The 25,213-nt window shown below is 44.1% G+C and overlaps 1 long non-coding RNA gene across 1 annotated transcript in view; it reads right to left on the bottom strand.

The window, feature by feature from the left end:
• The window catches only part of LOC139811061 (uncharacterized), a 153,722-nt gene that overhangs the window by 48,627 nt on the left and 79,882 nt on the right, over positions 1-25,213 (bottom strand). Inside the window, exon 3 of the long non-coding RNA XR_011731538.1 lies at positions 3,392-3,548. This is a non-coding gene — a long non-coding RNA (uncharacterized lncRNA). The remainder of the gene's footprint in view (positions 1-3,391; positions 3,549-25,213) is intronic.

Raw genomic sequence — 25,213 nt, 5'->3', positions numbered from 1 at the left:
TAATGGTACGTGTCTCCGCGAATTCAACTAATTTTATGTGATTTTAATAGGCGAGTACACGGCTATTAGAAGTGCCAACACGTATACATGTCGTGACATGATAGAGACTTGAAATCATCATTTTTCTCATGGTTTTAATTGTTTTCTGGTAATTCTTTTTATCAATGAAGCTAATTTCTCTGTTTTTCACTTTCATTAATACTGAAAAAATAGTTCAAAACTTGATAGCGGTAAGATTTCTCAATACATCATTTCCCTTTTAAATAAAATTGTATATATATTTTTAAGACATAGTTACTGTTAGCATCACGGTTACTGTTTACTGATAATACACGAAGAACATTTCCGGCGTTTCGCGTACTTTGGAACGAATACTTCGGCCGAGTCGTCATGACGCAAGAAGCCGGCTCGCGCTCGGTTTAATACATGTAGCACGACGCAGGGTTTTTGAGCGAGCATGACTTCAACGTTCCCACGAGACGTAGGCCCGACTTTTGTCCCATGATCGAGCAAAGCGAACGAGCTAGCGAGCATCCTCCGACGAGTCGACGAGCTCGGACGTTCGCGCACGCACTCATGACGGACGGACGGACGACAAGCACGTACACCACACACAGAACGTGTATGGTACAGTCCCAACCGCGAATAAGCCTTCATTTTTTACAAGAACGGTAGCCCAAAAGTCTTTATAAAGTTAACGAGAGAAAGGGAAGAGAGAGAGAGAGAGAGAGAGAGAGAGAGAGAGAGGGAGAGGAATTTGTTTCTATAAAACCTATCTTTTTACATATCGTTAAATTTATTGCAAAAACGCATGTAAGGAAGACATAATGGACTAAGGAATAATTACACTATAGGGATATAAGGATATAACTGCAAAAGCGATGTATGGTCATAAATTGCCGGTGGCCTTTGAAAAAGATTTAGCGATAGTAGCACTAGCACGGTCTTGCTCCAATTTCGCAAAAATTGAAGCTTGCAAAGATCACGGGACGTTTCGCGGTTAGGCTGTATTTTCGGCCGAGTGTGTTTAGCCAATATATTTCAGTGATTTAAAGGCAGATTGGAAGTTCGAGCGGGGCCACGCGAGACCCGAGTCTCGGGACTATTTGTGGTGGCGACTGTATGCACACGTGATAATACACACGCGAGCACACAAAAGGTTCAGCTTTAGTACGGCGGTACGTGATACCAGTTTCTACGTGGGTGCTGGACGTTTTACGACTTTCGGTGGACTCGGAAAGAGAGGGATGTCTCTCTTTCATAGGACAGGCAGTGAATTTCTCGTTTGATTCCGCGATAGGTATCTTATCTGCGTGCGCGACGACGAGTTTCACGAAATATATCAGTCTCATGTCTGGTACATTTCCGCGACGCAACGGTTGCCGCGCCGCTGCCGCGCTTGTGAAAGAGGTGGCAAAACGTAATTAAGACGCGTGTGTGCGGGTTAATATTATATTAAATACTCGTTATTTGTTATCTCAATGGGAAAAGCGTGAAAGAAACGAGATACTTTCTTTTCTTTTCCTACAATTGTAAATCAACTCTTGGTTCGGGTCCAATTAAAGGAGGCGCGGCTCTTAGATTTTAGCGGTGCGTAACCGGAACGCTACGCGTGTAACGTATGCGCCGTTAAATTAGAGAAGAAATCGGGAGATAATTATTAGCACACGGAAGGATAGCTGATATAATCGTAAGAGAGTCTCCGGACTGACGGCCGGCTGAAAAATGTTGTTTTGTTGCCGTGTCTACGGTGCGTTACGATGTGTATCGATCCTGCATTATATTTGTTCACCGCGATTGCGACTAGAAACGCAACTTGAGAATTTATTCGGGCTCTCCCCTTTATCCATAAATTAATTAACGTATTAAATTAATAAGGCCAATCTCACGATCGTTGTCAACGCGTGCTCATTTATTAAAACGGGTATAGGGTGTATCAGATGCCGTGCGCTTTCTCTCGGGTTTGGAATATATAAAATTTGTAGCTAAGAGAAAACAAGCAATTTCTATATATATTACCGATAAAAAGTAATAAACATATATAAATTTGCCACCGCCAAATTATTTCTTTTAACGTGAGCGCTTAGCTGCGAGCAAATTTGAGACGATAAACGCCCAACCGCCGAGATATAACGTTTACAAGCCATTTGTGTAGATCAACTGAAATTTTTTTTTCTTGATTTTATCATTTTCCCTATACATTATTAGTAATTAGACTCTTCTCTTCCATAATAATATCGGTGCCCAGTATCATCATCGATTTTCGTCGTTCCCTTTATTCCGACGGCTAGTTTCAACACTTTTGGGGTCTCGTCTCTTCCGCTCGTTAACCAGGAAGAGTCGGGGCTTATGGTAATTTAAAGTAGTCATCCCCAGTCGATTCTTTCCTAAAGCTATTAGGCGATCATCTCGGATTATCCTACGATTCTGGGTTTACTCGGAACTCGACTTTTCTAAGTTTTCGCCCTTTTGCGTGCTCGCAACACATTCAGTCGTGTATGCTTGCTTTTCACGTCGATCCGCTAGGATTAGCAGCCGGATATACGCGGTATACTCTGAATAAGAAAAAAAAAGTTAATTCTGTCAAACGAACGAAAACTGTAAGAGGGCCTCCTCGAACGTTTCTCGTGAGAAACGACGAGGCCATCGGAGAAATGTTATTCTCGCCGGTGCCAATTACCAGCGTAACAATTATCAGATCTCGCCAGATCGGTAATTATGTATTACGTCGGTACAATGTTGGGTTTATTACAACCACGCGGTCTTATCTCTTGTGATTGTATTAGTTAGGAAATCATTTTTTTCTCCGCATGCCGAGTAACTGTACCGACCCCGGGGTCGTTACCACATTATCATTACTTACGTCTTTGTTATCGAGAAAACGCGACCTGCTCTCGCGCGGCAACCTTACAATTAGATTCTCAGGGTGTTATGAGGGCACCGCTATTGCCGCTCGTGTCTCGCTATTGCGCCGACGTGCGTGCGCGCACACGGCTCAGGCCGAGAGAGATAATCGAAAGAAAATACAGTTAAAACTATCAATGTATACGCGCCCTAAGTGGCCGTAAATTATAATTACCGCAAAATCCCATGGCATCGCGGCGACGATAAGTCATATTATAATGGCCATTAAACAGAGTAGGTAGCGTTGCATGACTCCGTTCATTTTGACGAGGCACTTCTTTTGGAATAAAATAAGGTATCTCAGAGAGAAAAGTCGAGGCTATTAAAAATAGGCGCAGAGAACGAGTGGGAGGAGATCGGGGTTTTTTTTCCATATCGAAAATTAGCGACAGATTTGACGGAGAGTCGTCACGCTAACTCCGCGCTGCTGTCGTCGCGATTTTTATAAATCGTTTATGACGCGATCACGTGAGACAGACTTACGTACCTGCGCAAAGGATATCGCGGACAAGAAGGTGGTAGCAGTTTCCAACGAGGCGCCTTACGGGGAGTTCCCGACAGCACGGAATAACTTTGCGGTTGATTTATACTTCCGACAGGCGTAACGAGCTTGCGGTCAGGCCGCGGCGTCACGCGTCCATCGCCTGCACAAAAAAGAAATAATAAAAAGGATAAATCAATAAGATATTGCGTATTTTGTTTCTCATCGCGCAAATAAACGGTATACCCGCACCAGTTTGCGCTCAGTTTCCGTTGACGCCCTCAAATTGAAAACTTGACATAAATAAAATTACACGCGCGATGCTGTGGGAATTGTCTTTTCAGTTCGAAATATGTATTGCACACGCCAAGATTGAAAACATCTCGAAACGCTATAAATTCATTATATCACTTACTTATAAAGTGCCAAAAGAGCAAAGAGAATTTTACAAAATAAATAAATATTATTTATACGAGTAATTTGAGGAATTTTTATCTTTGGCTCTTATATTTATTTACGTCTCGTCTTCAATATAAATTAATATTTTCACTGCATATATAAATCAAAATAGAATCGAGAAAACAATAATGTTGATGTGTGTTGTTTTCCTTATAGAGTAGAGTATTTATGAGTTCATACGTTTTTAATACGAGACGGGTAAGTTTAGAGGAAAGAGAGAAGATTGCCTGCTGACATCTCTTTTACCTCCGTCGGTTTCTTTGTCACGTTTCACGAAACAACTTTAGGTCCACTGTTAGAAGATGTTTAACGAGATAGTGGACAGGATGCTCGACTCGTTGACTATTAATGACTCGAATACGCAGTTATGCCTCAGATATAACTTGCATGAGACATTTAGGTAATATTACATTTTTAGTATTAAATGTGAAAAATATTTAATATATAGTAGATTTTCACCAAACATAAACTTCGAGTAAAACCTTTAATGTTAAACGAAGTGTTATTAATGATGAAACAGGAACCGCTAACTTTATAATAAAAAAATTTTGAGCATTATTGTTAAAGTTTGATTGAAAGATAGAACGAAATTATAAATCTCATAACTTTCTTTGATATTGAAAACGCCAAAAACTAATCGAGAAGGAGAAAATAAAGCGTAGATAACGTCGCGCAACGTCGAGACAGCGTTTTGCGGCGGACAGTTTCGGGAGGACGGAAGAAAGAGAAACAATGAATGAAAAGGCCAAGCCGAAGATTTGTGGAGCCACCGGTTTTCGTCTCGCAGTCGTCTTCGTGGCTGACGTATATGTTATTCGAAGAAGAGTCTTCCTCCCGCGAGACTGCGACGAAGGGGTGACGGAGGAGCGACGAGGGGGAGGACAGCAGCATACACTCGCGGAATACCTAACGACTTTGGGGGCTTTAGGACCGGCTAGAAGGGACCGTGTGGCCCGCCGTAGAAGTCCCAAAAGTCGCAGCACACGGCGAAAAGAAGCCGAAGAGGGGGAGGGTCGAACGAGACTCGTCGCGCGCACAACGTTTTTTGCGTTTAAACCTCCTCCGTCTCGCCTTTTATTTGGGCCAGACGGGAATTCGGCTAAATGCATTGATTAAACTGCTGACATCGTTCGGACGGCCCGGTGGCCACCGTGTCTCCGCAGGTCCGAAAGAGTTGGCCCTTTTTTGCCCCGCCGCGCCGTCCGTCCTCCCTTTCATTTTTTTCCCGCCACTTCGGACCGCGAATCGTAACTCGTAACTTCACGTTCGACAATCGGTGTTTCGTGCAATCGGCGACCAGGGATGAGCGGATTGTGTTGGTCAAGAATTTAGCAAGATGGAATCTGGCGATCCGATCGCGAGACGGAATTCCGTTGCAATCACCCTGCTCGTTACATTAAAATAATAGCACACTTGTCACAGTAACTGATTTCATTAGTTTACAGAAAACAGGTGATGAAGACAAAGTGAGAGAAAAGATGGAATATATAATCTAAAGTGTAAATATTCAATTAATCGTAAATTATAGTTCATGAAGATAGATAATATCTATGTAAAAAAATCTAGTGTTTCCCTGATACCCTCTTAACTGGCTCTTATTCGATTAACGCTCACGTAGATATGTGCTATCGATTCTATCTTAATAGACGTGCGAAGCGATAGCTGGCGTGTCGTTAATATTCCCGTAATACGGCATAAATATACGGGAGATGTGAAAAGAACGCGGGTAATACACGGCTCGAGATTAAATTGACAGGCAATCTTGTCGCGTGTTTCCGTAACGAGGTAAGAATGATTGTATAGATATATTAAAATAGCACACGCACAGATAGAATAATTATATGGGTAACATATAAGTGTCAAATATAACAAGTTACTTGTGCAGAGATTAGTTTTCTCTCGATATGTAAAACTCAATCTATCTTTCCGATTTAAAACAAACATTTAATTGGTCAGATTGAACGATTATACGAGACGAGGTTTTTCCTCTTTGGTTTTTACGGAACTACCCGGCCCTTTTAATTAGTCTGGACCTCAGCACGATACGAAAAACGCGCCATGGCCGAGTTCGTGGTGGCACGAAATGCAGAAACGAATGCGTCTTTTCGCAGGTCGTTCGGTGGACGAGGTAAGGTTTGGCATGCATCGCTCGCTCCTTCGAACAGCAAAGAGCCATCTATGGAATTACCCCGATGATTAATGGTACGGCGCTGGCTCGGGGCACCCTTCCACCTTGTTTTCCAATCCTCCTCTGCCCCTCTGCACGCTCCTCTTTCTCCTTTCCCCGTCTCCGACCGCCTACGTCCGCCACGGCCTCCACCAACGTGCTACCAGCCACCGGCCCATCTTGGGCCTAACAGCTCCGGGGGCTTCGAAACTCGCTGTACACGAGCTGGCCGACGAACTGTTCAGTTACCGTGTAAAAAAGCGTACAATGTTTAAGTCCGCGTAGTGCCGACCGTATCTCATCCGCCCGTCCGTCCGTCTGTCTGTCTGTTCCTCTCTTCATCCTGTCTTCTCGATTTAATCTAGATTAAATATTTAGATTACTTTGCGTATCGCAATCGTGAACTTTATTAAGATCCAGCATGGCTTTTCGCTTTTGTATACTTGTTGTTAGTTGACATGTTGCTTGCGGGTAGTTATTTGCAAACTGTTCGCGGAAAAGCCTCCACCTCTCGTTTAAATTTTCAATAATTTAACACACGAACAAATGATGACGTATACAATGACTTATTTTCAATAATTTAACACACGAATAAATGATGACGTGTACGATGACTTCTACTTTGTCTCTTTCTTGATTTTCATACTTTGTTTTATTATTACTGGATACAACAGTCAAGGAGTACCTGCTTCTATTTCTTTTTTTTTCTATAGTGCTTGAACGTACGTTTTATTTTATCCATATATGTGTGATGTAATAATTTTACATGCAATTTCAAAGTCTTTAGAAACAGATTTTTAACTTACACTGAATAGATCGCATTAGGATCTTTGCCTAAGGCAACCGTTTCTACAAAAAATCGCTTTATCTGGGAAATGAAATCAACGGTGTGAAGGCATCGGTTAGTCTTTCGCAAAGTCGTAATCGCTAGTCACGAGAGTCAGAAAAAAGGAAACTACGGGACGAAACTACAGGTACTATAGGCACAGGTACGAAGGACAGAAAAGGGAAGAGGGTACGGCGATATGACCCAGGGCAAAGTCGAGCGGCGCTGTGTGTAAAGAAGGAAGAGAGCGCGAGATATAGTGAATTCGGGATCGCATGTCGGGGAACAGTAAGACCTCCCAAACAACCCCGACGGGGGCATCTTCCCTGGGAATAGCAGTGATTCCGGGGAAATGTGCAATATCTTCCGTGATCGGGTATTATTACGTCGTGATTACGGGTTTTGATCTAGGCTAGAAGCGTCCAGAGACCTTCCCCTCTCGCCACGCCACTACCGTCGTCCTCCCCTTCACTCCTTCTCCCCCTCGGCGCTCCGTGCATCGTCTCGCAGTGCCGATATTCGTGGCGATGCAGCGTCGATGATGCGGCCGATGAGGAACGGAGCCGAGGGAACGGCACGGAACCCCGGGTAGGGAGACGTATTGTCCTCGGCGACTGGTCGCTATCGTCGCCGTCACGTCGTCATGCGATTCGTGACGGCCGCCACCGCGAATCGCCGTGGGAAGCCACGTAGCTTCCATTCCGCTTTCTCTCCTCTTCTCCGTCCCACCTCTTTTTCTATTCCGGCGCACTCCGCTCTCCGTCTCTTCCTCTCGATTATGAGCGAACGGGGTAATGAACGACCTATGCCGCAATGCCGTTGCCCGCGCGTTGCCGACTGCTCCTTCATCTCCTCCCTCGCGATAGTCCTGCCACGAAAACGGGCCGGCGATTCCTGTCGGTCCGCTACCCATGAGATCCGATCAGATCTAACTGTTTCGAATCGGAACAGCGGCACGATCGAGACATGCTCCAACTAGCACCGCGCTTCATAATTGGAGTATGAACTGTACGTATTCCTCGTGTTCGGCTCGCTGCTTCTCGAGAGGTATATCCTTTCAGGACGTGGGATTCGTTCTCTCAATGTTTCAAATACGAAGACATTCTATAAAAATGTATAAATTTTTCAAGAATTTTTTATTTTAATCTTTTTTTTCAACACATGCGGAATAACTTCTTTGAGATGAAAGAATATTTTATATATTTACTCTATTATTTAACCAAGACTAAAAAGTATTAATCATTACATGTTATCATCGTGAAAAGTTGATATAAGTTGATATATAAGTCGCGAGTATGATTCTTAATCACGAAGGCAGGAAGTGCATCCGTAGAAGAGGGACTATAGTGGACGATGTGAAGAACATTATAGTATATAGGTACACAGCTATAGTCGTTCTTTAGTCGAGAGTCTAATGACAAGTAGCACGCGATCGCGCGTCGCATGTAGGTTCGCACTTTGGGACCCGAGATTGCCGGGGGAGACATTATGAAACCACATGAGACAAAGGGTGGAACGGAGTTAAGTAGACGGTATAGCTTTGGGGTGGGTAAGAGAGAAAGAGAGAGAGAGGAAAAAAAAGAGAGAGAGAGAGAGAGTGAGGAAGAGGAGAGCCGTGGGGTGAGGAGGAGAGGCACATCGGCCCGCATTGCGGAACGATGCGCAACAGCTGCACCTGACACGTCATTTGTGTGGAACGTGTATCAGCACTGGCGATGGCTAATTATTATTCCACGTGCGCGAATGCATGCGCGCTTGCCTGTTCGTTCGTTCCTTCGTTCCTTCGTTCTTGACTCGTCTTTCATGCGCGTGCCGGACGAGAGACGAGATCTCATCAAAACGCTGGGGTTCGGTGGTTTCCTATAATATATAATGGCGGATTCGTGTAAACTATAGGAAACATATAACGTATTACCGACGAATCGATCCGTTCGGATTACGCTATTGACACGTGTTTACAATTGCACCGAAACGCATCAGAACTAATTCAATTTCAATTAAATTGTAATCGGATTGTTCATCGTTGTACATATATGCAACATCATTGTAAGGCGTTTGAACTTTTATGACTTAATAAGGAGGTAATTTTGACGCGTAAATTTTATGCGTTTATCGAGCTAATCTCTCATCTACTGTTTTCCCAGTAAACGCGAGAGACTCAGTCATTATTCGAATTGCTGTGCAGCATTAAATCCACACCGTGTCGCGAGGCGCGCACTTCATGTATGTTAAGTTATATCATGATTACGCGTCCCCTCATTTACCTGCCGTGTTACCTTCAAGCTGCACACACTGCTGCAATAAATGTCACTTCCGTCGCAACTGTGCTTCTGACGAGAAAGCTTAAGGCGACAGGCGGTCATAAATATAAACGAATCTAGTCATTCTTATTCATTGCGGTATTTTCATCAATGTTATCAATTGTAATAACGGGTGCTATATTTCACGAAAACGAGATATGTGAGACGCTTCATAGAGAAAGTTTCATATATTTTTAAATAACCATCTAAATTATTGTAATCTCGTACTTTGCGATAGACGCTTTCCTCTTTAGATCTTTTAATCGGTTTCGTCAGCGCATTCGACGTCTTCGGAAAAAAATTTTTCCAAAATTCGTTCAACGACCTGAGAACAGTAATAGAGTTATTTCGAATTTCTGTTCGGCCAATCTGTTAACGCAATAGGCACATGGCGCCTATTGTGCTCGCGTACGTCGAGGGACGTCGAATCACCCCTAGGCATGAAATTAAACCGTCACCTACCTACGCGCGTCCCGCACGATCGCGGCATTCGAGGTCTTCGGATGAAATTGTCCGTCTAATTTTATCACGGCTGGCTTTAAAATGATGGAAGGTCTCTCCGGGATAAGCTCGGGCACGTGGGGCCAAGGGGAGGCCCCGAGGTTGGGCTTTAATAAAGAAGCCCGACGCGGCTGGTTCGCGACGGGACTGCTCTGTCTGCATGGTGCGCGCGTCAGCCGTACGAGGAAATACGTAAATCCTCGAAATCCTCTCGGGGACTGCGAAACGAGTTTCAGGGACGATATTTGACTCGATAACCTGTACCTTCCTTTCGCGTGTTTACGCGGATTTTAAGTTCAGAGGCAATATAGCAGTTTCGGGATTAATGTCGTCAATGAGAAATTCAGAAGTCGATTTACGAGAAGGAAATTATTTGCGTTGGTTAATCTCTCGAAGAATAAACCTCTCAAACTGTGTAAAAAAAAAGGAGAATCTGACTCTTTATTTATTTAATGAGATTAAATTAGAATAAAATGTTTGTTGGTCTTAAGGATACTTCACTGTAAGGACTGTAAATATGAGTTGTTGTATCTGAAAAGATTAATTTAGAGTTTTTCCAGGTAGAAATTTCATATCTTTGTCTTTGCCTCGATTTTCGCTCGAGACGTAACTGCGAGACTTATCTACGATAAGCGTCCATAATAACAGACTTTTATGTAACAAGGTACTTTCTTTATACATATATCAAACGCTGAACTTTAAACGTTATGCTAAACTTCGATAACGAGCGCATTTTAATGTCTGTCTTTGAAGCGCTTTCGAAGAGATAAAACGTGAAGTATCGCTCCCATTTCATTCTTCGACAAGCATCGTATTTTAATTCGACGTTGTAGAACGCATCGCATTACATTACGATCTATCGACTAAATCGACATGCGTAAAATAGTACAAGAGAGCACTTATATATGAGTGACAATTCGCATATTTTTCCGAGCCATTTTATCGCAAAAAAACCATTTTAAGTATATTTGTTTATAAAGTATAACAAATATTTTATTATTGTCAAAAAATAATTCGGAATCAATTGCCGCATTGAAGAAACTATATAAAACTTAAAACTTCATAATTTTGTACAAAGAACTGCATAATATATATCCGTCAATGCATCATATATTATAATTATACGCTCAAAGTTGAATCGAGCAGAATGAAAGTGGTTTTCCGTGCTCAACGTAATATCTCCGTTTGTTATCTCCATTTGTTGAAACGGAGCCGCTGTATCTTGAAGACATAGTTACGTTATCGCGCGAAGGAAATCCTGTGATTTTGCCGCGTCAATTTCGGAAAATTTGCGCCTTATCAGCGGGCACGCTCCCGAGTAATCCGCGGAAGCCATTTGCCAGGCACGATGGGTAATTAGCGTGCGAAACGCCGATCCGCGCCGCAATAGCGTGCGCGGCCTTCCTCTTACGCAAGAGCCCGTCGTGCGCGCAAGAAGAAAAGGAAAAAAAGAGAGAACTATCGACCATCCACCTTTATCTGCCGGTTGTATCGCGACCTGACCAGCAATCTCCGTTGTTGCGTAGGTAGGCAGGCAGGGTGGATAGTGGCACGCAGAGAGAACAACTGGAGTCGATTATCAAGATGCCACGATATACGCCGCGAATGCAAGTGTGGTTGCGTTTTCCACGAGACGTCACGCGGAAGCAGGAGAAGCCGAGCGGCGGCTCCGATTGCAAGGGCGCCGTCGGCGACGTCGACATATCTCATCTGCGAGGTATTAATAACGATTTCTTCTATAAATTGATCATGCATTTCCTACCTCGAACAGTTGATCCGCGCGAACATTTATTTCTTCTTTCCATACGTGTATCACGTTTCTCGTACGAAAAATATACTTCGAGATATTTCGGCGTATTTCCATAAAAGTAAACCACAATTAGTAAACGTACGTATCTCTTATTATATGTATACAACCGGAACATATAAATCTCTTTGAAACACATAACTGCTTCAAGTGTGTGTGCGCTTGAAAACGCAATAGATTTGGATATTACGGAAACCGAAACAAGAGAGAAAGAGAGAGAGAGAGAGAGAGAGAGAGAGAGAGAGAGAGAGAGAAAGAGGACGTTTTTGTAGGCATTGTCGGAAACGATTATTATCTGTGCTCGTAAGCGTAATTTCCGCTTTAAACGTCACACGCGTTGCTTTTAAGGTCTAACGGTCATTATCCTAGCAATGCGGATCTTATCAAACATGCAAATCGAATCATAAACGGCTCTGCATCAAGAGCAGAACTCATAGCATGATTGCGGCATGGAATCTATATCGAGAAGTATCGGTTTTCTGCTTGTAATATGTGAGAGGTCATATCGAGACCTACATGTTCTGCAAGCCACTTTTCTAAATTATTCTAATACAATTGAGCCGACAGGAGAAAATAAATTAGAAAATTATTCATTGTAAGGATTAATTTTAGCAAACTAATTCTACATAGATACAAACATTATTTTACCTAATTAGCAGTAAAAATTATTTTATTTAGAAAAAAATCGTGTAATACGCGCGTAACGAATAATATGATTCTATAAGCTATATGTCTAACGGAAAAAAATACTATATTAATAACATATAACAATTATTTTATGACTTAGAATTATTGTCCTAATCCTCGTTAAGGTAGAAAGGGTACAGTTGTTCAGCGATGAAAGGTCACGACGGTGTTATAAAACGCCATAAAGAGTCGAGCAATCGCACATCACGACACGTTGATACGTAACGAATAAAAACATAAATTGTGACCACGGCCGTGAGCGAGGGTAAAACGTCGTTATGACTATAATTTGCCGGAATTCCAATTGTAACGGTAAAACCGCAACTTTAAACCGCCCTTGATTGCACGCCATACGATCGTGCGATCGACGCGGGCACGCGAGGTACGCGTTTTATAATTTTCGTCTCGGTAGCCGGGGAAAAGAGCAGGCGGAAGACACGAATGGCGCTAATAAAGCAGTCGGATAATCCGCGAGCGGCCCGGTGTTTCGGCGAAACGGCCCCATGGGTGATAGCACGGCTGCGCCCCATGACTGTGCGACGTGATTAAAACCAGCGTTGAATCGACGGTGCCGAAGCCACGGGGGGCTGATTGTCAGGGGGCGAGAAGAGCCGCCCTTACCCCCGTGCTTAGGCTAATTTACTGAGATGTCGTCATGCTATCGAATCTTCATTGCGGCGCTTTCGCTTCCGCTTCATCGAGCGCGTCTTTAAAAGTTTAAACAATCTATTTGCTGCAAATTCGACCATCATTGTCTGTATTTAGAACTGTAAGAAAGGCATAGGACGACAGTTATAGGTGCTCCATTTTAAACATTATTTTTATCTTAGAAAATACTTTATATATATATATACCTTTTCTTTACGATTTGTACCTTTATTTTATAAACAAAGATTTATGATTTTTTTTTACTTCGCGTTTAGCGGCGTGTTTTAAAATCTGATAGATGGCGGATTTTCATAGTTGCTCAATGTATTCGTCTTTTTCCTGAAGAAGTCTGCAAGCGATAAAGCCGTATGGTAAACGTATGACGCATTTTTTTCTGACGATAGTATGCCAAGGTACGTTCTACTTTGACAATGTTGACATCGTGTTGCATCGCAGATCGCGATAAAGATAATGGTAAAAAGTTTCCATGTCTGCGAACTTGGCATGTCGAGGACGATGAGTAAAATGATTGGTTGGCTCGGACAGGTACAAATCGCCGATAAAAGGCAGTCTTATTTTAGTACACTCGCTGTCAGTCGAGCGATAACTACTTATCTAGCATGTAATATTCTGAAATTGACCATTCTTTACGTCCTTCTCGTACGAGCGCAAGTTGAACGCGATGTTTTCATGATCCTGATAAATGATACTGAATAACTTATAAGTATAAGTAATCACTAATCACGAAAATAATTAATTTTTTTTGTTAATAAAGATTTTCTACATATATTCCATAATATCCCTTAATAAAATTACCATTTACGATATATTATAACCGACAACACTAATTTTCTCGTTAAGGCTTTTCGTAATGTGCAATGGAAATGTTCGTACCAACAAATGAAATATTTAGAAAATCATAAGTTACCATATTCAAGCCAGAAATTACGTAGACATAAATGGAGCGCTTAATCGTGACAAGCAATCGACTGTTACATCGCAATAGAAGCTTCGCATAAAATGTTATAATCTAAATTGAATAATATCGCGGCGCATAAAAATGCGACGGAAAAATACGGCACAACGGAGGAATAATTACCTGCTCAATTACGGGGCGCACCGCGCGATGTCGTCGTACTTAAGCAGCCCTAACGATTCGCGAAACAATCCGCGGCTCGCGTTATCACGAAACGTTTTTCCTCCCTCCTTCTCTTTCCTCTTTGTCGACATGTAAATCCAAGGCGAGCTCACAACTGACGCGCGTTACGACATATTTTTTATCGGGGCACGCACAGCGGCCGTTATCGCGGCGTATTGCCTACTCAGCCGCGACCTATATGCATTCGCAATTTTTCCCTCTCGCGATTGGACACGGCAGGGGGTGGCTGGAAAAATCCAGGTGCGTGGCGTGATTGGACGATACGCACTGGAAAACGCGCGCGGTTATACGCAACGCGCGAACGACATTTGTCGCAACGTTCCCCGCGGGGCAAATTTTATTCCGCGCGCGACGTGGTCCGTTATCGCGGATATTACTTTCCCCGCATATTTTTCGTTATAAGCGCTAATTGCACGCAGCGCGCCGGAGGCCTTGCGGAGGATTTACGACGATCCACGGCGTATCGCAGAAACGCGCAGCTACCGCCTTTCCTTTCATCTAAACAAGTGCATACTTATTCTGTCTTCAGACGTTTCCGGCCTGGAAAATTATGCCGCGCGATAGCGCGCGAAGGAAATCTGCGCCGACGCGACGTCGACCGTCGTTGCCCCGTTTTCTTTCACGACTCTTTTCGTGTCTACGATTACATACGTTTTTTCTACTCAATTTTTAAGTCACCTGATTTTTTTAAAATAGTCAATATTGAAATGCGATAATAATTGGAGGACACCGTCCGATTTTCCGGGAAAATCTATGATACAATTATAGTCGGACGTACAAATACATAATGTTAATCTATTTTATCACGTTATGATACTCAAAGGGTTTATTATATCTTATCATTATATTCTATATCTTTAATTTATACATATCTTCTTCTTATTTTTTGAAATACAAGAAAAGCAACTTTATAACGCAATGTCATATATGATACAATCGAATTCAGTTCAGATTCTAAGCATCTGCAATTCGCTCGTCGCGCGTTCACTTCCCACGTAGATTTCTCCCGCGTTCTCTCAAAACCGCCATCGCGTGGGTGGCAATGACATGTAATAATAACGCCCGGCAGCGCATCGCGTGCGACAGCGAACGAATCGCAGGGAATCGAGCGGTGTGGCTGGCGGCGGCGGCGACGACGGTGGGCCCCTCGCGCCTCGCGCACGGCCCCCCTGGTCTCCTTGACAAGCGGGTGTTTAATTGGCGTTGAAACCAACGGTGTGACGGGAACACACCGTGTGTGCCGGTGGCGTCGCCCGAATGCCCGAATGCCTGAATCCTGCCGCGGCTATACGCAGGCGGATCCGCCATCGCTGGTGCGTTACCACGGCGAAAACCGGTAATTACCCGCGGCACGCAACTTCGTGCCACACGTATGTACGGCAACGACGTCGTGTGGGTGTGCGACCTACGTGCGCACCACGTAGTGCTCCCCCCCTCGACCCCGCGTCGTCGTCGTCGTTATTGTTGTTGTTGTTGTTGCTCGCGATGGCGGTACGTACCCGACGGCGATTTCCGCTCGGGCTTATTCGCGATGGCGAGCGACTTTCTCAGCGTTAGATAGGTGTCACAGCGGTATGTGGGGCTCGCACCGGATACGCACCGCCATGCCGATTTGCGCCGATTGGTTCCGGAGCGGCTGAGGGATTCGAAGAGCCGCAAAAAAATCACGCCAATCGCGATTGTTATAATTTTCTTTCACATACAACGCAATCTCCTTAGATCCGAAGGATTACCGTTCGAAATAAAAGACGCTAAAATATATTATGCAAATAATTGGATTTCTCTTTAAACACTCGTTGAAGTTGGCTGAAGTTCGAGATAAGCCCAATTAACCTTATTAATTTAATAATGAAAAACCGTTTCATAGTATTCCATTGCACGGTTTTTAAAACCTGTAAAACGGTTGTTTTAAGTATTTATGAAGTGTTTTGTTAAAGATCGTATCAATGTTAATCAGTCTATGTTGGTCTCGGAGTTCCGTTTTCGAAAATCAGGAACACACGACCGAATGCACATTTAGTCTGCAACTGCGCGTGTCTGTGTGTAAAATCATGACGGTAAAAGTACATTATTATTGTACGTGCATTATTTACGTAATGTTATTTCAATTCCCACGTCACCGCGGCGGAAATTAAAATTCCATCGCGCGGCATCGGCAAACATCGCACCCGGTTATCATCCGATACCGAGATACACTGCCGACAATAATAATTATCGCGATCGCGACGATAGCGCGAGAAGGATAACCGGGCATAATTACGAGATAGGTCATCTCGCCTATTGATTTAAGTCCTTCTATCGTTCGGCTCCTCTCCTTGCTCATTGGACGCGGCAATTAGTTTGAGAAAGGAAAAAAAATCTGTATGAGAAAAATGGTGGAGTTAATTTTCGATCGCGTCAAATTATCTCACGTAACATCTGTACGCTTTAACGAAGGCGAATTCGCAATGGCGAAGTGTGCATCTTCGGCGTGGCGTTCGCCATTGCGCGCGTCGTACGACAGGAAACGCGATAATTACTCCGCTGCCTCTGTATTCGCGCTGATGTGCAATTATGAGCGCGCCTAGACGCGCACACGCGCGCGATACGCGTAATATACGCACGAGTGTGTGAGATTCACTCGTGCGACAGGCCGATAAGTAGCAGTATCGCCGAACGATCGGTCTTTTCCCGAACGCATCATGGTAACGTGACGCCGCGGGAAAGAAATTATTTCTTTATACGATTTACAGCCCGCTAAACGAACGCTATTGCGTGGCGCAAAGACTATTAGATAACCCACCATTTTGAAATGGTGCGACAGGAAGCCCGATAATCACCGACGGTGTGCACGCTCGATGGAGCACCGTGCTTGTATGAGAACGCCTACGTCGTCGGTGACCATAGCGTCTGTTCCGCGCGTTATTTCAATATTACATACCGCTGGCAACAAAATAAATCGCGAAAATCGAGGTAATTTTGTATAATTCTGCATAATAATCATCAATCGTCAACGAATTCGCTACAAATTAATTCCGCATTTATTTGGCGGAACGAAGGAAAAAGAAAAAAAAAAAGACAGGAAAATGATAAATCCGCTCTTGTTCGCCATTCGTTTCTCGTCGAAAAATCGTCGAAAACCGTCGGCGCGGTGCACGAAATTTTATCGATCATCAAACGTGATAATATTATGCCGCATAATAAGCGTAAACAACAATTAACTCGTTGTATCGCGATGCGAGCGCCGGCCAATTAATTAATCATCGTCGGCTGTCTAAATGCCGCGAATTCAAATCACCACGTAATTGGTCATAAATCCTTACGAGACTCCTTCGCTGTTCGTTATTCAACGAGTGCGGGGCCGTCGCGTCGTTTCAGTCCTTTACGTACGTGCTTACGTGTTCGGCGCATAAATTTTTAATGTCGCAACGGATCGTGTGTCTAGTTATGCCATATTTTATCGCTATACGAAAACACGCTCGTTATTGCGACCCCTAAGTTACACTTATCCCAGCGATTTAATTGAGCGAGTGCTAACCGTGGGACCCGTGGAGTTCTATAACGCGTGCCGTGACATACGAATCTCTCGACTAATTATTCGACAGTCTGGCCAATTATCATAAATCTTATTGACACCTGCTCGAATTGAATTCGCGATAATGTAAAACCGCGGCGAGAGTTGCAGGAAAAAGGATTACTTTCGTCGAGATGCAAGAACGATTGCATTGTATTCTAATGATCCAGCTATATTTGGGAGGAGATACACCTTATATGCCGTGCGTACGAGATTATATTATAAGAAATATTGCTATTAATAGACTTTGAATTTTAGACTCGGAGTCTAAATGTAAGAAATATCTTGCTCGTTGCTGTGTCATTATTTTTGAAACAAATTCTCTCAATTCGTACACGATTTATTATAATATCCGCTGTTAAACATCAAAGTTTCGGACTAATCTTGAATGGAATTAATGTCACTAAACATATTTACTGGGAATGCTCGCTGTTATACATTTTTTACGGCAGAATGTACAGTGTGCCCTCACTACAATATTACAACTGCGAATATTCTCGGGGAAATCTTTAATTGATTATCGAATTAAAAAAATTTTTGTACGCGACGATAATGCGGCGATCGATCGCTTTTTTTTTTTGCCGTCGGCAACCGCATTTTATGGACTCGGTCGAATTAAGTATTTAACGTCGTACTTAACGTTGATCGGCCACGACTGTTGTACACGAGCGGGTGGTAGATTTATGGAGAAAAGATATACTCATGGGTCTCCCCATATCTGCTCGTAGTATTCAATTCGATATATGCGTCACGAGTTGGTGTACACGAGAGCTCATCACCTCTCTTGCACTCGTTTTAGAAGAATTCTGCCGTCGGTAGTCGTGCTAAAGTAACGTTTGTGATATCCGCATCTTTCCTATAGTTACGAATTTTTTCATAGAAAGAATGTCATGATATTATGCCACTAAGATAATTAAACAGTTGAAGATGGATTAATGTCAAAATATTCAATGATAAGACGCAATCTTCTATGCTTGCAATAAAGATGTGCCGTTTTAGAATTGACAATAACTAATTCTTGAAAATTGACTGCAAAATATATTTCTATAAGCGTGTACGTTGATGTAATTATATCAAGATATCAAGACTTCTTGATTTAATTAGTGATGTCTTCGACATGTAACGGTATAGGGTTACAAAAATGCTTTTTTGGATTATTATTTAGGACAGTTGAAGTGTTGATTTGTAAACAGTGATTTTATATCTTCGGCAATGCAATGATTTGTCATGGCCTCTTGATTATTACATCTCTTGCATTCCATTCGGCAATCATAGATCGTGTCTATTATTGCACCATAAATTATAATTAGCGTAGCGTCAACGCAGTGTATTTAACTAATAAATTCATTGTCCATTGTGTGCAAATTAATGTATGATAATTTAGTAGATTTTGCTACTAGCTAGAATTAGATCAATCCGAAAGGGGAGAAATGATGTTTGACGGAACGGATTGAAAAAGTGAACGAGAGTTATGCTCATATCGGAATTGCTAAATCCCTTATGACTATTAACACGAATGCAGATATAAGAGTATCATTCTGATCTATTAATTATTCCTATATTATAAACTCCATATCGCACCTGATAAATTAATTATTATAACGGCCATTTCTATTGCTGCATAATTACGCGTCGAGAATCAACATATTGCATTGTATATAACTATTATAAAAGTTCCTGCACGCGTACACATAACATGAACACACGGACACAGACATTAAAGTCATATTTTTTAATTATTGATCTAGGCTTTATTTAAATCGCAAAAAATGTAGTCACTTTCATAATAAATATTATGAGCATCCCATATATTGTTTACAATTATATAATATTTTTGTCGAGGATATTTTTTCACCACTTTTAAATTAATTTTATGCAACTGGATATATCTCAATAAAAATTTCATTTCTTTTTTTGTATTTTAATTTCTACACGTTCTTTCATTACAAAATCACGCAATCGAGAGTTACAAAGGCGTTATCAGAAGTGAAATTTCGCAAATTATCGAGACGCGATAATTCGCCACGGTCCACCGGTAACTACAGCCCGTTCGCCGGTTATCCGGCGAAATCTCGCGATAGGTCTTCGAGGTCTATTAATTACCTTTACTTACGGGGCCGCTGCCGCACGTTGCAGTCGCCCGAACGGGGGAGGGTGGAAGGCTGTCGGCATGGGGGTAAAAGGCACTTAGAGTAAGAGTGTATAAAGCAGGCGCACCCTCTGCTGCAAGCGAGCGACCGAGCGACAGACGGGTGGCCCCTCTCTCCGTCGGGTAGAGTGGGGAATATTTAAAAAGTAATATCAATTACATTTGCATATTCACCACCCACTCATGACCCGCGCCACCGTCCGCCCCGTTCACCCGCGTTGCCCTCCGCCGAGTCCCGGAGACCACCCCTTATAACACAGGGGCTGTATGTTTTGCCTCTGCCGTATATACGTGGATTGAGGAAGATCACGCTGACTTGATAAACAATTATAACGCATTAATAAAAAAAATATAATGAAGCTAAAGGACATTAAAAAGAATATCTATTTTAGATTTCTTCCCTTAGTGAGAAATATTCGAGATGTGGTTAGTATAATGTACTGTATGAAATAAAATTATTTCATCTGCTAATAATAATTGTATTGTTATCTCCAGTCTTTTTATTCAAGGTCTTTCTTTTCACGCTTATACGACATACTCTGTATTCAGCTGTCATGCCTGCAGACGTTAACTGTCAGGTTTGTTTTTACCATGATGCAAAGATAACGGGAGTAGCTTCTTTATTCGATAGAGACAAGCATTGCATCGACGGGTAGTCTCATTGGATCTGTCGTTATCCAAGTCGATTTTCGTCGCAGGTCAAGCGGTGTTCGTGGTGAATCTTCTCGTCTCGAGATTCTCAAGGAACATCATATTTTTATGGAAACGAGGAATATTAAAGTGGGCGGTGGCGACATCGCCTCCCGTTTATTTGACGCGGTTTCGCAAGCTTGCCGAGCGAAAGAGAGAAAGAGTGAAGGAGAGGAAGCAACAGGGAGGACGGCGGCATCGTGCTCACGCGGTTGTGTATCGGTGTAAATCTTTGTTTGCAGGAATTTACGTAAGGGCAAAGCGAGTCCCGGCAACGAGGCGCCGCAATACGATAATGCGATAACGTTTCCCGTCCCGCGCCTCCTCCCTCCTGGCTCTGCCCCCAACCCTTGCTTTCGACTTCCACAACCTCCCTGCCCCCTTTTCAGCAGGGATTTCGCCATTGTGCTTGGTGCCGATTGTTACTTCGCGCGGGCGTTAACATAACAATACGCAAATGCGCGGCCGCACTCCTCGGTTTTCTTATTCCTCCGCGCATTCACCCCTCTTTATCCCCATGTCTTTTTTTCCTCCTACGCTCCTTTTTTTCTTATTTTTCACCGCGGCACTTTCGCACCGCGACGAATTTCGCGTCGGCGGCCGACGTGACTTGTCGACCTCGAGCGGTTTCCGTAGTCGAGTGTGAGAATAACGAGTAATCGGGAGAGCTATTACTTTTACTTTTCGCGATTTCATTCGTGAGGGATTAGCATTCCACGCGCATAATGGTTTATTTACACGAATACGTGCGGATTCGCGGGATCGTAAACGCGAACCGGAAGAGAGGAATCAATGGGCTCGCGGAGATGCGTATACGTGAATCGACAAGACTTGTAACGTACGCCTGTTACGTTTTAAATGCGAAAAGCGATACGGCTAAGAGAAACAGAAATTGTATTTATGTTCTTGAATGCGAAACGGAAATTTGATGCGAAATTGAAATTGGCAGGGCGATCTTCATCGCGATCGAAATCTCGAACGTGTATCGGGGGATCGCGCTCGCTCGCAAGGACAAACGAAAGAGAGAATGCGGCGAACCGCGATAAATTTGGCTCGAAACGTAGCCGCGCACCGCCGTGATTATTTTCATTACGGTATACAACGCGGCCGATCGCTATCTACGGCTTCCCACTGTACGGCGTAGCTTAGATTTCATGTTTTTTTCTTAATGATTTGAGCAATTAGCCACGCTGAATGCCCTGACTTCTCGTTCCAGTTCGCTCCCTCGTCTCCTCCCTCTTCCTTTTGCTAGTCGGGGAATTCGCCATGAGTCCTCCGTGCCGAGGACGAGCACGAGGGAAAAAAATAATGGCGTCGGCCGGCTTGTTATCGCGTCGAACGACGGCGCGCTCGCGCGTTATTATCTGCCGAGCGAGTAATTAGAGGAGAACTGCTCGCGTACGGGATGTACGCGCCGTGGAAATTGGTGGCATTGCCGATTACGCGTGCAGTAATAGCGATATTACGCGAATAATTAGCGGGACTGCGGAGCGTGGGTCGCGGAGCAGCCGGAGCCGGAGCCGGAGCCGGAGCCGGAGTAACGCTAAAGTCGAGCGATGTGGGATCCACCCAGAGCCACGCGATTATCGACGTTCTTTCCTCGAGCTTGTCCGATAAAAGCAACAATAATAGGATAATAATATTCTCATGTGGCGTACTGACGAGGGAAATTACGCGAATAATTAGCGGTGCCGCGGCGTCGTCGGTTGCAAACAGCCGGCCCGAATGACGCTCGACCCGCCTGCAGGCTCAGGTGGCTCGATCCGCTTTCTCTCTCTCTCTCTCTCTCTCTCTCTCTCTCTCTCTCTCTCTCTCTCTCTCTCTCTCTCTCGGAGTTTCCATTGTACAGCGTACAAGGGTGCATACATTACTTTTGTCGGGCCTCCCTATACCCTCCTCGCGGCACCCACACTGCGAGTCGCGGCAGGTGTTGTTTGCCGTACACCCTGTGGTACCGGCCCGGGTCCTCGTCGCGCTCACGCTATTCTTGAATTTATCGCCCGTGAAAACTCGTTTTCCGCGTGCAATGTGACGCCGATTACCGCTGAGGCCGTAATCGGGAGTCTCGCAAACGCGTCCGCGTCGCGTCGCGTCGGCCGATGATCGGTAGAGCTCGTACTGTGTTGACAGTAATGTAGCGGTATTTTAAAGTCGTTACACGCGCACATATACTTGATAAATTGAAACAAATCTAAAAATTTGTTTTCTATTGTACATACTTGTTTCCGTATCTAGGTGAGTAATTTTTTAATATAAAGAACCGCGAACTATTTTAACTGAGAATAATTTTATAGCTTACGTCGATTATATTTGTGTCTTAAATAATGTTTCTATAACACGTACAATTGCATTTACAAAAGGCCTGGATAATACGTTTAACATTTTTATATTTTCTTGAAGAATATAAGGATTTTCCTGTTTTTTAATTTTCTCTTAATCTCCATTATATTAATCTTGATGCTAAATTGAACGAGGTGGAGTGAAAATGGAGCTGATTGATCAGACTTTGATTTGGGCGCGTGTAACAAGCGTGACGGCGCGGCGCGCCGACGGCGGTCGCCGAAACGTTGAGATAACGATAAAACACGGGCGATATCTCACGGGTACCGCCATGGGAACAATTCGCGGCGTCCGTGTATATCGCTGTGTTACGAACTCGCCGCTTTATTTAGATTTGATTTCAGTAAAAAACCCCGTCGCGTACGTGACGGCACGTACGTATCGCGTCGCCGGGCCCGCCTCCGACGTTCCTCCGCCTTCTTTCGCTACCGTTCGTTCGTTTCACGATAGGGCGATTTCACGACTATCATTTTTGCAGCAGACGCCATCGAACTTGATGTCGAAAAACCGAGAGCGATCGTTCACGATCAAAGGCGCGAGTAGATGAAGGCGGCTTATCTAAAGTTACCAGGTTTTCAATTTTGAAATAAAGTTAAGTTACAGTCATAATAGCACAATTTAATAACGATTCTGCGATGGACGGCATCAATCTTTATCCATTAAATCTGGTACGATGTTGTATCAGAATAATGGAACATGGAGAACGACAGTATTTGATTTTAAAGTTAAGTCGATATGGCGCTTAATATATCACTGCGTAAGTTGATTTGGTGATATACATTAATATATAGGAGTAAAATAATTTATCCACGCACATAACTATTTTCTCCTCCTTTCTTTCATATTGCGTTGCAGAATCTTGCACGCGAGGCGATTAAGAAATCTTTGTACGTACAGAGAAATTTACCAGCAATGGCATTCATGATGAAGAAAGCATAAAACAAACGCACGCGATAGACTCCTTGAAAGCCAAGGTTGCGAGGATTGTTCGTTCGTGTTCACGGAAAATAAAGTCGACGATGGAATTAAATGGGAAAACGTTTTAAGCCGAGTGATGTTCACCACGAAAAATCTATCCGATTTCTCTGATAGGCGTGAAAGAGTGAAGCGTGTTCAACCTTGTAATTCGACGATGTAATGTCACAAGAAGCGTATATCGCCCGTCATTTGTGTGTACTTATCGTAAACACATCGCTAAAAGTAGAGGCGATGAAACGACGAGGACGGAGGAAGTGGAAGAAGAAAGGGAGGAAAAGGCATGAAGAAGATAAGAAAAGAGGAGGCGGATGGAAGGAGAAAGAGAGAGGCGAGGCCCAATATGGCCGCCGCGTCCTCTGCATTCCGGTCGTAGACGGTGAGGCGAGTAGCCGAGCGAGCCGAGCCGAGCCGAGCGGTCGGGCGCGGCTCCAAAGGCGAGTTTTCTCTATGCCAGTCATCTCCCGGAATGCGCTGGTACGCGCGTATCTCGTAGTTTGTATTCCCGCATCGCGCGCGGTGGACCTTCGGCAAGCGCGAGTCCTCAAGGAGGACGTCGCACAGTGCTCACGGTTTGGCTCGGCTCGACTCGGCTCGCCACTTCGACTCCGAAACGCGCGCGCGAGATATCGCTTTTCACCTAGCCGTCGGGTGTGCGGCCATTTTGGGTCCTCAAGGCGCCACCTAGCACACGCATGTTCGCTTTCCCGTCACCTGATCCTCCGACGTCGGAGGAAGGTCATCCGCTTGATGGTCGCGGTTCCTAGATTGACGATCGAGGCGACGCACCGGTACCCCGTGCGTTTCTAATAACGCGCCTTTTCCACTCTGACCGAGAAACGTACCTCTTTATCATGATCGTAACAGCCTGATGGAACCCGCTGATAACAAAACGGCGAACGTTGACCTCGTCATTCTGATCCTCATGAGAAATCTCATGGCACGTGGTCATGATCGCATGTTCGAACACGTGATCACCTAGATTAACCCTGCTGCCACTCTCGCGGGATAAGGCTAGGCACTTAGAAAATTCACTGAGAGATCGGTACTCCGTAAGATATGTCACGAGCGCGACAACAAGGACGAGGACGACGACGACGGCGTCGGATTTACCGGCTGCGAGACGAACCACGACGGGGTTCCTAGCAGACAGGGAGAGGAATACGAACTAAGGGTTCTATATCCATCCGACGAGCGACGAGGAGCCGGGCCGAGTCGAGCATAGCATAGGGAGCAGAGCAAGGAACACTGGCACCACTCCTGGTAGGGGTAGCCGACGTCCGTCCCGAGTCTTTCCTCATCTGCAAGTCGTATAACCGAGCTAATTATCAAGTTAATATGGCCATTCTGTATGGAACCCCGCGAGAGAGTGGGTGGAAGTGAGATGCTAGCAAGGGGTGGCGCACGGTGTGCGAGCAAGACGGCCGGAGGTACATTGATATTATAAGTTGCTTCAATCGCTGTATTCATTTGTAAACTAACCAGGCTAAATGTATTCACCACCGCGAGGCGGCGCGCCGATAGGCGGAGCCACGGGTACCCTGGCTACGACGGCGCCCTTCCTTCC

The sequence above is a fragment of the Temnothorax longispinosus genome, chromosome 1 (assembly GCF_030848805.1).
Source record: "Temnothorax longispinosus isolate EJ_2023e chromosome 1, Tlon_JGU_v1, whole genome shotgun sequence".
Classification (NCBI taxonomy): Eukaryota; Metazoa; Arthropoda; class Insecta; order Hymenoptera; family Formicidae; genus Temnothorax; species Temnothorax longispinosus.
The sequence above is the reverse complement of the archived record's forward strand: the minus strand, read 5'-3'. Positions and strand labels throughout refer to the sequence as shown.